General features: G+C 38.0%; 1 protein-coding gene and 1 long non-coding RNA gene across 9 annotated transcripts in view; one reads left to right on the top strand and one right to left on the bottom strand.

The window, feature by feature from the left end:
* The window catches only part of LOC108623296 (ankyrin repeat domain-containing protein 50), a 53302-nt gene that overhangs the window by 11236 nt on the left and 30202 nt on the right, over nt 1–11864 (bottom strand). The gene's annotated exons all lie outside the window — the stretch shown is intronic.
* Nucleotides 1–11864, top strand: part of LOC113464120 (uncharacterized) — a 41551-nt gene that overhangs the window by 13528 nt on the left and 16159 nt on the right. Inside the window, exon 4 of one of the 4 annotated variants that reach the window (XR_003388944.1) lies at nt 5994–6259. The exons of 2 other annotated variants lie outside the window; for them this stretch is intronic. This is a non-coding gene — a long non-coding RNA (uncharacterized LOC113464120). Of the gene's footprint in view, nt 1–5989; nt 6260–11864 lie in introns of those variants that run through there. One more of the 4 variants, XR_003388943.1, reaches the window with a different exon arrangement.

Below are 11864 nucleotides of genomic sequence, written 5' to 3'. Positions count from 1 at the left end.
AAGTAAATGAATCCTGAAATGATTTTAAGGCAAATTTTTTAACTTCAAAAATTCAACAATAATAATATAAAATGTATGCAAAATGATTTCTAATCAAACGAAAAGATGATCAATCGTTCCATATGAATATTTTCAATTTTTATAATAATAGACGTGAGCGAAACAGCTTCTCAACTCGTTCCGTAGTTTCTAAAAGCAATTTCAGGCGGGTAATTGATCGCCGCGAGAGAACCCACGGGGGGAACGGAGTTTCGCGTTTTCGCGGAGCTCTCACGATCGACGTGGGACAGATTTACAGCGATTAAAACGTGCGAAATCGGTGAAACTCCTACCAGAAGGATCCGGCAGAGTTTCCCGCCGGTATCATCCGCGTATTTTCGTCCGATGCTCTTCACAGACGATTTCGCGGGTCAAATTGCCCGAGAATCTCGCCGGAATTTATTTCGACGTGAACCTCCACTGAAATTTCTTAAACCGAGTGGAAAACATAATAGCTGTTCAGATTAGATAACGAAGAAAAGTTGCCAGTTTAATTATTGATCAGAATATAAAATATAGAACGAAGAGAAAAAAAATCCATTTTACATTCTCTTTTTATTCGGATGATTTTTCTTTCAATCTTTGAATTCAGTTTCACCCTGAGAATGCTTGCCAAATCCGAGTGCAATTGTCGGTGCATTTTGACGTATCGACAAATCGAATCTGGAATGGCCGTTCGAAGTTATTCGTGTCAGATGATAAGCTGAGATAGGACGGGACAACGCCAGGGGATATCTTGTCCCCGAGGTCGTAGCTGTTGTCTATCCGTCGTGAATTTAATTGAACACCGATGGCTAGATTCTCGTTCTTGCCCAAATACGGAGGGTATCAGTGTCCGCGTCCAGGTCTTATCTGGGTCACCGTTCGCCTTGACGCAGCTTTGTATGAATTTTAAACAAGCAGTCACTGCTCGCCGTTCCTCCGTACAAAATAGCCCGGCCATTCTTTCGCCAGGAAAAACGAGGCAAACTGCGTTAAATTCAGAACGACTCTTTCATGATAAACGCTGTACTTTCGTCGGGATTAAAATGCGTCAACTGAATTATCCCGGTGCTTTATCATTTTTACAATTGTTACCAACAAAGAAATTGCAGTTGCTGAAATTTATTAAGCAAACCGTTTCAGAATGTGTTTATCTAACACTCGGGATACAACTCTTTCGTCAAGATTAAAACGTCAAATAAATTATCCGCTCCACGGTTCCAAGTACCAATCACCGCGCACACTTGTTAGCATTAATTTGTCGGTCGCGCTATCGCGGAGACGCTGTACCCAGAGAAAAACGAGCAACGGAACCGTTGACAATGGCCGTTCGTGTCAAGGTTTATCGGCGCGCGGTTGATAGTTGAGGCAGGTCCAAGTTCGCAATGCGGGAGGGGAATTCCGAAAATTCGCTATCGGCGTTGGGGGACAGGCCAGATAAGCCGAAACTGCTGCCACTAAATTTTCAATGCAAGACGTATGATATTCCTATTTTCACGTTCAATGAATTTTCACGGTTTCTTTTCAAGTAAAATCAAGTACTGGAATTGTTTTCTCTGACTTTGTTATGCGAGATAAAACATTTGTGATGTTTAACTGGAAAATGAAATTTAGATAGGAATTCACTATTTTCTGCAGATACAATATTTTTATAAGTGGACAAAATCTAAAGTTTATTATATAAATATAAAATTTGTTATCATTTATTTTATTTGCATTGCAGACCTAACGTTTATTACAAAGGAAAGGGTATGTAGATGTTTATCACTAATATTGGTATTTACACTGTATAAAGCATATACAAACAAAATCAGTATATAAATTGAATGATACAAAATGAACTAAAATAAGAATTTAAATTACGTTCCACTCTTTTAAACGTAGCTCTCTAGCACCCATCACTGACTACAAATAAAACAAATCTTTGACCTTATACACATTATCAATTATCAATATTTGCGGAAACTCTTTAGGGCCATCTTCTGATCTATTCTGAGGACAGTCCATCTCCCCACAGTTGTCATATTTCGGTGTATTAAACGGTTAAATATAAGCAGAATAATTCTCAGACAAAGCCAGTACTTGAACAGATTAAAAGGGATAGAGAAAATGTCGTTGAAGGTTTTATTTTTTCGAAACGATAAGATTGTTATCTAATCGGTGATGATGGATCGTTTCCGGGCAGACTGATAATTGGAGTGAACAATGGGATGGGCACTTAAGCCCGGGCCGATTTTTCGTGACAGCCGTGATCTCCGGTGAACAATGGTGAACGGTATCGATGGGACGGTGATGGGGATTAATGGCCCGTGTCTCTACCGAGATTTTCACGCCGCGAAACTACCTACGGCAACCGCGTTCCACTTTAGTAACGTGAAAATAGTAACCGTAAAAGAGTCGTACGTCATTCAATACTAACGCCAAGGTGAATGATGTTCATAGTACTTTATGGCCCCGCTGGGATTCAACTATCACATGTTACATTCTATGAAATATTGCCTTAAACCTTGTATCGTTCATTAAATGAAACATTGTAACAATTACTACGTGTAACATTTTATCAAACTTTGTATTAGTCATTAAATAAAACATTATAGCAATTATTGTATGAAACGTTGCAACAATTAGCTAGTCGCAACTCCTACTTCTATGATAAAGTCTGTAACTCTTAGAAGAATATCAAAGGAAAGAGACCTTCGGTTTCCAAAGACGGTTGAACCGTGGATAACGAGGAAGCTTTCAAAGCTAACGTAAAATTCGTGGCTGGAAGATCCTGAACAATGAGGGGAGCAAGGAAGGAAATCGAGTCAAAGTTAGTTCGTCGAGAATGACACAATGCTCGGGAATTCGCTGGTTAATACATAAAGCAGTGTTCTACTTGCACGCAAATTGAGGCGTCTCACCTGAATGAGACCAGGTCTCGACGCTATTAGCACAGGAGGACGAGCCTGTTCAATTTTACACTGGACTGACGGGAATTCGATTTCACGGAGGATCTTACGCTCTGACGCGTTCACGAACTCAAGCGGACGAAGATGAGACGAGTCACGAGACATCCGGGACAGATTAAAACAGATGTCAAGTTTTATAAAGAGGTTGATAACCATTGTGGTATCCACGCAGTTTCTCTTACTTTTATTTAGGTTGGTACAACCAGCAAATAGGTAATCGCTTACATAAAACTAGTATGTGTCGTAAATATAAAACAAAGGCTTTTCATACGTGGTTTAATTTTCGAGAAAATTCAGTTTTAAAACTCGTTAAGTATGCGTGCACTTGGACTATGTCTACTTTGTTCACCTGATCGCAATTGCTATAGTAATTTATATGTTTAGACAATACGAATGTAGTAAATGTCCCAAACAATTTCTATTCATTGCCTTTTCTCTCCCGTAATTTTACATGTTAAGCCAGTGAATAGAAATTCTGACATGTACAGAAATTAGGACATTTACTATAGTAAATTATAATGTCCCACAACTGATTTATTTCAGTAATTCACAAATATTGAGAATGTGTTTCATGTTGTGGGTAAATTCTTGCTAGTCGAATTGATGAAGCATGAACTGAAGGTAGTGTATTTGACCTTTCGGATGATCGAAGATCTGAATGACATCATTCATGTTACGATAAAGCAAATGAAGCAGATTTTATCCAATGCATGTGTACATAAGAAGATTTCAAACTCAATTGTCTTAGAAATTACGTCCCATATGTAAGAATTTTATTATATATTTTTTACTGAATTTTATGCAAAAAATCATCCCCTTTATTTGTACTACGATTTTGGAAACACCTTATTAAGAGTTGCTGTTATGGTTAATACAATGTTCCATACAAAGTTTGATAGAATAATTAATATAAAGTCATTGATACGACGAATTAATGTCATACACATTCTGTGTTCTTCCATATTTTTGAAATCCACAGTTTATTTAAACATTAATCGAGAAGAGCTTTGAAAGATAAACGCGGAGGAGATCTCGCCTGAAGACGGAACGCATTTATCTTTAATGAAAAATCCGAGGACGAACAAAGAGTTGAAACTCGTTACGAGAGAAGTTCGATCCGGGCATCGAATCTGTTCGTATTCTTTTCCCGAACGATGTATCAAAGGAACGAGGACCCCGATCGGTTTCGTTTCCAGCAATTCAAGTATTTTTAACAAGAAAACTTTCCGTTCTCAACGGTATCCATTAAACCGATGCCGAAGGAGTCGCGTTACACGTTCATCGTTGGAAATTGCGAAGAAAGCGCGACAAGATCCAATTAGACAGATGATTGCATAATTACAGAAGTGAAAGGAAAATTTCTCTGTATTTGCAAATTGGTACGAGACATAATATAAATTCGAAGATTCTCCGTTTGCGAATTAACAAGCATAATAAAAATGTAAAACCTGGAAACATGACTGAGAAGTTGAAAGAGTATGTAACGATAAAGGAGACTGTATGTGAAGCCGGATCTGTGGAAATTCCAATAGGATAAGGAAAGGAGCTCGTTATCTGAGATGTGCTACGAGATCGTTAATGCGTTCATGGTTTGGCCGTATTTGGTTGATTGAGCAACGGCCTCGTCCCAGACAGGTCGAGACTCCGCGATCCTGTCTCTCTGTTCGTACACGTGCTTCTGTATCAACGCGATGCGCTTCACGATCGATTTAATTACGATACTCGAGATTGAAACATTTTAATCCCTCTAAGCCTGGTAATTAACGTCGAATTCGAACAGGCATCAAATTGATCAGATACGAATTCACATTTATAAATATATAAAAAGGAAGAGAAAAGAAGAAATCGATTATTATAAATGTAATAAAATTTAGAAATATTCTAGTTTGGAAGTTGAAAATGATTAACTATTATTGTAACATATATTTTTCTTTGAGAAACGTTGAGTAGGTTCGACCCTAAGAAGGATGGAGCTGATTCCGAACGGATATGGGTTCACAGTCCGCAAAATCCTTGGTAACGGAGACCACGTTTCTCTTCCACGATCTCTATCGTGCGTTGAAAGCTCTGCCTGAAATATTTATAAGCTGTACACGCTCGTAAATTACGACGGATTTCGTGGGGGCAGACTTTCCACGGATATCATGTTCGGCAGTTTAATTTTTCATGGACAAGGGACCGAGGCTAGCGGCCGGTACCCAAAGCGTGATTAGAATCTTATTGAAACATCACTACCTTCCTCTCTTTTCGGGGTACGAAGCGTCGTAACTCCACCGATGGAAAAGTTTACCTGAAAAAAGCTGTTCCGACCCAGTTTGTCTCAGTTTTACGAAGCATCTTTCACAAGAAAGTTACTGCAAAATAGCGAGTTTTATTATTCCCATAAACTATGGGCTTGTATCCACCAGAGTTATGATGTGCAACGTTACTTGTCGGGATTCACTGAAATATTTCTATACTTTATTATCAGACCGCGGATTTTTCTCAATAGTTTCATACGTTATGCGTAGCATTTTCGAATACATACAATATGTGGGATTTGATTTTTGAAAAATGTTTCATTAACTAAAGGAACAGATAGAGATTTTACAATCAAGCCTGATGAATCTGATGCCTTCATTACGAACGAGACACTGGTTCGTCGATCAGCTCATCCGTTCTACCGTTTAATTAAAAATACGTGACAGAGGGAAGCTTAATAGGGAAAAAAAGAAGAGAGGATCGTATAAATCCAGCACTGCGAGTGAATTCATCATCCGGCATCAGTTGCTTGCGAGTTATTAAAAAAAATTTCCATAATGCTCGCGTCACCAGGGTTTCCCTATTAAATCCCGGCCCGCTCCTAATCGCGGTTGGACAAACAAAAGCGAGAGGGTGAAGGACGAGAGAGCTTAATTAACGAGTCTCGAGATATTAGATTGATCGCGCGAACAGAGAATCCCGGGAACAAAACACAATGGCTTCGTTCTCGCGATACGATCAGATTGTTTTGTTAATACATATGTATTATTTTCAAGCCAGGCAAGGCAAGAGACCCGTGACGATGGAACAATTTTTGCCGAGGTTTAATTGCGAGCAGCCAGATCGATCGAATTGGCGGAAATTCTACTTCAGCCTGAGAAAGCTTCAACTTAAATTGGTTGCAATCTCCTCTCTTTTAAAGGATTACCCACAGACTGCGGTTCTTTATGCAAAATAAACCTTTTAATCAAGTAACTATAAATTCAGATTTCTTTTACATTTCAGAAACAATTACGTGTACTACATTTTTGCATACACATATTCGTCCAAAGGTGTTAGAATATTTCATCTCATACAAAATGTAACNATTACGAACGAGACACTGGTTCGTCGATCAGCTCATCCGTTCTACCGTTTAATTAAAAATACGTGACAGAGGGAAGCTTAATAGGGAAAAAAAGAAGAGAGGATCGTATAAATCCAGCACTGCGAGTGAATTCATCATCCGGCATCAGTTGCTTGCGAGTTATTAAAAAAAATTTCCATAATGCTCGCGTCACCAGGGTTTCCCTATTAAATCCCGGCCCGCTCCTAATCGCGGTTGGACAAACAAAAGCGAGAGGGTGAAGGACGAGAGAGCTTAATTAACGAGTCTCGAGATATTAGATTGATCGCGCGAACAGAGAATCCCGGGAACAAAACACAATGGCTTCGTTCTCGCGATACGATCAGATTGTTTTGTTAATACATATGTATTATTTTCAAGCCAGGCAAGGCAAGAGACCCGTGACGATGGAACAATTTTTGCCGAGGTTTAATTGCGAGCAGCCAGATCGATCGAATTGGCGGAAATTCTACTTCAGCCTGAGAAAGCTTCAACTTAAATTGGTTGCAATCTCCTCTCTTTTAAAGGATTACCCACAGACTGCGGTTCTTTATGCAAAATAAACCTTTTAATCAAGTAACTATAAATTCAGATTTCTTTTACATTTCAGAAACAATTACGTGTACTACATTTTTGCATACACATATTCGTCCAAAGGTGTTAGAATATTTCATCTCATACAAAATGTAACTTTTGATTTAAATTATTGATTCAATTAAATAAAAAAAAAAGTAGCCTTTCATATGATAGAGTTTTAACAGAAATATATATCTTGTGGCATATCCACTTGCTTTTCGTATAATTAATTTACCAATTTATCGTATTTTATTTATTATATCTCTAACGTTTTTGATTAGATCTTTTTTTGTGACTGGCTTATATGTTCATTTTTTGTGGTACAACGTTTGAGATTGTGAAATAGAGATCTATTTATTATATATACTTGGTGAGAATTTCTCTTAGAACATAGATAGATGTCTAATGATGGACAGAATTCATTAATGTCTCATCAAATCTAAGAATAATTTATTATGTTTTTTTAGATTTCTTTCAAATTCTGTAAATGTCCTAATACTTTTGGTTGGGGATATACGTTGTTCACATGTGTACTACATTTGTGCACATGATCCTTCATGATTGATAATGTCCTTAAAACAGAACAGATACAGAATGAGATTGTTGAGAATTGTAGAGGTAAATAATATCTTTTTGGAAACTGATACCATTCTCGTGTTTCCGGCGGGACTGGTTGAAGTTTTAATGAGACAGTGGTATCGTTTTCTGAAAGGACAAAAGTTCTCGAGAGTTAACTCCTAGGGTGATAAATTAAACGGAATAACTTTAACAATAGCTCGGTTTTAATCGAGAGATCTGACAACGTGACAAAGTACAATTGTATGGAACATCACAGTGGACGAACAAATTATTAGTCAGATAAACAGGAAGATGATGTTGGCGTACAAAGTATGTTACACAATAATCAGATACAAAGTAATGAAATCTGACGAAATCAGATGTCAGATAATAATATCGTTTTCGAACATTTTTAATGGTCTTTGAATTGTTATGCAGAATAGATAAGCAACTTATTACTATGGCATGTTTTAAACGAAATAAATTTCAACAGAACATTCTGCGATCTGATCTAACAACCACTTTTGACATGTTCACAAAGTATGGAGTACTAAAATATTCTATACTTATCCCGAAGAGCACTTGACCCAAAAGCCAGTAATTCTAGTGTAACAGGTACGGAATATACATATATCGTTGAGCTAACGGGTCCAGAGGCTGAATATGGGGCTCTTGACGTTTCTATCACTCCTTAGAATGGCGCCTGTGGTGTTAATGGAAATTGATACGCGGCAGACAAATTGCCGTACTTTCTCTCTCTCTATCGTTTGCATGCGCCATAAGATCGTCTTAGGCTCGGTTTACGAGGCGTCATCTTGGGGGAAAAAATTATCAGGATTTATGCCAGTCGCTTTAACGCTTGTCCACATTTGTCTCGGGCAGCGCGTGCAGTATTTCATCTCCCTGGCCAGGGGTCAACCGAACGGAATGCGAGGAGTTAACTGAGACCCAGATACGTTTTCGTTCGAACCAATCGCGAGACTTTAACACGTGTTCATTTCAAATTAAAGTCTCCAAATCGATTATCGAAACGATTAAAAGAATGATCGACCATTTCGTACAATGAGAAATATATATACAATTTACTTAGGCTACTTAATCGTAATTTTTGGTACCAGATACCAGAAATCAGATTTAGTAATATGATCGAACATGGAATGTTTCATTCAATTTGAATTAATCACAGGAAATGGAAGTACAGCTTTTAATCCAATGGCACGAGTTACAAACGTTAAATTGATTTCGAATAGAAGCACAGGGTATAAAGGGTTAACGTTAATCCCATTACAGAGGCCATGAATTCTCTTATGTCTTCACTCGTTTAGAACTCTCTCTGAACGCTGATCAAATTAGCATAACGCACGGAGTAAAAATTGAAGTAACAACTGCAGATAAATTAATATTAATTCGCAAGCGAGTGGAATCCTTGGTTGGTTTCCCCGTTCCCGTGGCTCGTGAGAAAAGTAACTTATTGAAAACAGCATTCAGGCCAGGAAACAATGCTGAGAAAGAAAGTACACGTTGTCTGTGAGAAGAGACTGCTCCACTTACGAAACTTAAGATCCATTGAATGTTTGATTGTTTTATAGAAAACAGTTTCAAGAGAAATTTTGTTTACAATTCATGTTTCACGAAAGATGGTGGAGAGTGTGAAAACAGGTTGTAATAAGATTTCTTTTATTATTACACATCTGTTCAATTTATTCGAGGTTTCTACAAACAATTTTGTATAGAAACAGACATGGAATTCTCAATAAATTGAGAAAATGAGGAACGAATTTAAAAATAAGATTTCGACCAGCAATCGATGATTGGCACACCTCGAGATTTCCATCTCGAAACTTAATAAGCTTTTGATCATATCTGATTCGTGTCTGCATCGAAACGAGGTGCCGAGGATGAGGTCCTTCCCTCCCTTAGTATTCCGTGGTTCGTTTCGTATTAGATACATCCGTAGATGCAAATTCTATATTCCCAAGTTTTGATTGGCAGCGAGATCGATGCGAATGTGAATAATCTCCAGGATGATTCTGTCCCATCTAACTTTACATTGTTAGTAAAAGTTCTATTAGATCTAACCAAATTAGATTTGTATTTATAGCAGAATTGCATGTACAGTATAAAGAATAAAAAACGAAGTATCGAAAGAATTTATTTAATAAATAATTGTTTAAATTGATACCAAACTCTTTAATTTATTCAAATGAAATATCAAAAGCTGCATCGATATCTCGATGGTTAAATGATAAAAGAAATGTCTATATTTTTTCAATTGGCACTATAATTATTTAATAAGGAAAATGCATCGAAACTGGAGATTCTCATATTTTCTGCTTCTCCCCAAGGTATTTATGCAATTAAGAGAATGGAAACCGGGCAGAGATAATGTCGGGCTAATGAAATTCGTAGAAATTGAGGGGGTGGTAGAAGTTTTTAAGTTTCATTCAACTTTTTCAATTTTCGCGCAGAGTGCAGAACTGTGTCCGATGTATCGTCCTCGCTCTACTATGCTTCCCATAGAACTTTCACCGTTTTCCTTACTCTAACGAAAAACGTTTGTTCCTCAAGCGTGAGCATGCAAACTATTAAAACTTGCCCGATACAATCTGACACGACCAAATTTCCAATCAATTTACAGATTTCACCGTTTCCAAGTGAAGACCGACTAGTTTTCTAATTTAATAAATCGTTTTATGAATACGTCTCGTAATTAAACTTTTAAATCTGATCAATTTATTGGGAAAGTTTTTATCGGATGAATATTGATGGGAGATTTTCAAATGCGGGAATGGCATAAATAATTTATGCCAAGGAAGAGTCTCGGCTTTTAAAGAATCGGGACTGGCCATAAGTGGACAGAAAAAATACGTCGGGATCGATAAAGGAAGCGAACAATATCAACAGCTAACTCCTCCGCGAAGCCAATAATTCACCGACTCCGGCAGCGAACCGACAAGATAGATTTATCACGTTCGGATTCGTGGCCCGGGCTGCTTTATCATTTATTATTGGAAATCCTGTCGCCTCCTAAAGGAGCGACGTGCCTCTCCCAGGACACTTTATTCACTCCTTAAGTTGGCGCGTGTTAAACCAGAAACTTGGCTTTTAAGGCGACCGCCGTTCCAATCCCAAAATCTCTAAATTTATAATTCATCATTGCAAACCAGGAATTTCTTTGAAATTACTTATTTGCTAATACAATTTCACTTACACCAATTTTATAATAACTGAGAAACATAAGTCAATATACTCTATTGTTAGATGGACTGCAATTTTAAGAATCGCGCAATTAATATTTTCATGAATAAAATAAATAAAGTTTGAATAGCCATTTGTAAAATTATCTCGATAATAAATATCTCCAAAGCGGCTGACGATTACGTTACAGTTAATTGTCCTTAACGAGGCGTAGTAATTACCGAAGTTGCGTGACTGTGGAAACGAAACCACGGTTAAGTATTTGGAACGGATTTTTGTCCGGCCGACTGATTAATTGCCAATTATTTCTCTAATTGCGTTACACAGATGTCTTTCCTCCTATTTCGTACGCCGAGGTTTTTGGTTAATTGGAGTAAATGAGTACGTCTTTCTTAACGTTTTTACTATCTACGGAACACAGTTTTGTATGATGGTATCGACTGGCGTAATAATTGGAGAATTGCTCGTGGGAATAATCTCTTTTAGAATAAACTGTATTTCGTAAAAAAATAAAATCATTTCATTATTGTATTTATTCTATATTTTCCAATTTTTCCTCAATTTATGTTGGAACAAAAATTCAATGAACGCCAGCCGGAAACGATGTGTGCGGTAAGTAGACGGGAACTGAAATGTTCTCTGGAAAAATCGATCCTGTCTGAAGCGGGAGTGCCGAAACCTGACACAAGCGAAAACTGGGGAACCCACCCGGAAGCTCGCGCACGGTTCATCGACCAGAAAGATCAAGGAGGATCTCTCTATCCCACTCTTTCGAGGCTCGTTTCCCGGGCTACTTGTGAAATTAATTAGCAACGCGTCCGTGGGTAGCGTCGTGACACGGAGTCAGCGTCGCTGCAAGCCGATAGGTCATGCACGTGTCGCCGCGGCTGAATCGTTAATTCACACGGTGACACGCGCGGTCCGGTATCGGAAATAGCGTGGTCGGCGAAAGAGGGTGCTCCAACAGCGAATTGGAAAGAGGGACCAAAAGGGGCGAGAGGGGATCATGCTTCTCCGATGGTCGATGCCCCTTCATTCTTTTTTATTCCTACTTTTTGTGAACCGAATGAAAATCTGGAACGGCATTTCCTCAGAATTCATGAGTTCACGAAATGACTTCTTACATGAATTAATGCACTCCTGCATTTTAACGTTGTTCTGATACAAAAACTTATACGAGTTCTAAATAAATGTAGTATACATTTTCTGATTTT

This window comes from Ceratina calcarata, unplaced genomic scaffold, assembly GCF_001652005.2.
Source record: "Ceratina calcarata isolate Rehan_Ccalc_2016 unplaced genomic scaffold, ASM165200v1 scaffold26.2, whole genome shotgun sequence".
In the NCBI taxonomy this organism is placed as follows: domain Eukaryota; kingdom Metazoa; phylum Arthropoda; class Insecta; order Hymenoptera; family Apidae; genus Ceratina; species Ceratina calcarata.
The sequence above is the reverse complement of the archived record's forward strand: the minus strand, read 5'-3'. Positions and strand labels throughout refer to the sequence as shown.